Genomic DNA, 951 nt, shown 5'->3' on the forward strand with positions numbered 1-951 from the left:
GTCAGGGGTAGGCAACCTCGGCTCTCCAGCTGTGCTGAAACTACAAATCCCATAAGGCATCGCAAGCCACAGGCATGACTCCCAGAGGCAGAAGCATTATGGGATTTGTAGTTTCAGGGCAGCTGGAGAGCCGAGGTTGCCTACCCCTGACCCAAGAAAATAGAAATATAGGAGCCATCACTGCCAACGGTAAACTGCATCCTGAGGCCAGGATCTTGGCATCGTGCCGTTTCATCCCGGGACTCCTGCTGCAGGGAGGGCGTACAGAAAGATTTGACTCGAAGCCCACACTTCCTGCAACGGGATCTACAGCACCGAAAATTACACAGTGCCGGAATTACGGCGCCATGTATAGGCTCTGGGCTGTCATCACGACCTAGAGAGTCACGGATGTAAAAACAAGCATGCAGCCAGTGAAGTGTGAGTAGTCTATAATAACCCTCCAGGTCAGTGACTCAATAAGCAGTGAGGCCAGATTTACGTGGACAGCTTCGTAGTCACCGATATTTCTATTCTCTCGATACCTTTGACCCCGTCAGGTCACTGTCCACAAAGCTCTGCCTGCAATAGAACACAGTAGCCACTTGTCCCGCTTCCTGCACCTCTGAAGGCTTCTACGATGAGGAGAGATCTCCTTCTGAAGCCTGCTAAGATATCGACATTCCCGGGAGTATCAATCTCCTGGGCCCCTTCTGCACTCGCTTGTTCCTCCCACCGACGTCCACTTCACTTCAGGACACAGCAGTGACTTGGAGGTCGGCGTGAGGAACCGCATAGAGAAGCCGGTGGCCAAGAGGTCCGCACTCCCGGGGATAGAGGCCCGCACACCCGGGGATAGAGGTCCGCACTCCCGGGGATAGAGGTCCGCACTCCCGGGGATAGAGGCCCGCACTGCAGGGATAGAGGCCCGCACTCCCGGGATAGAGGCCCGCACTCCCGGGATAGAGGTCC

The 951-nt window shown here is 55.5% G+C and overlaps 1 protein-coding gene across 1 annotated transcript in view; it reads right to left on the reverse strand.

The window, feature by feature from the left end:
* The window catches only part of LOC108802163 (t-SNARE domain-containing protein 1-like), a gene marked incomplete at its 3' end in the record, with an annotated part of 95934 nt that overhangs the window by 1702 nt on the left and 93281 nt on the right, over nucleotides 1-951 (reverse strand). The window lies entirely within an intron of this gene.

The sequence above is a fragment of the Nanorana parkeri genome, unplaced genomic scaffold, assembly GCF_000935625.1.
Source record: "Nanorana parkeri isolate BGI_ZX_2015 unplaced genomic scaffold, ASM93562v1 scaffold2687, whole genome shotgun sequence".
NCBI lineage: Eukaryota > Metazoa > Chordata > Amphibia > Anura > Dicroglossidae > Nanorana > Nanorana parkeri.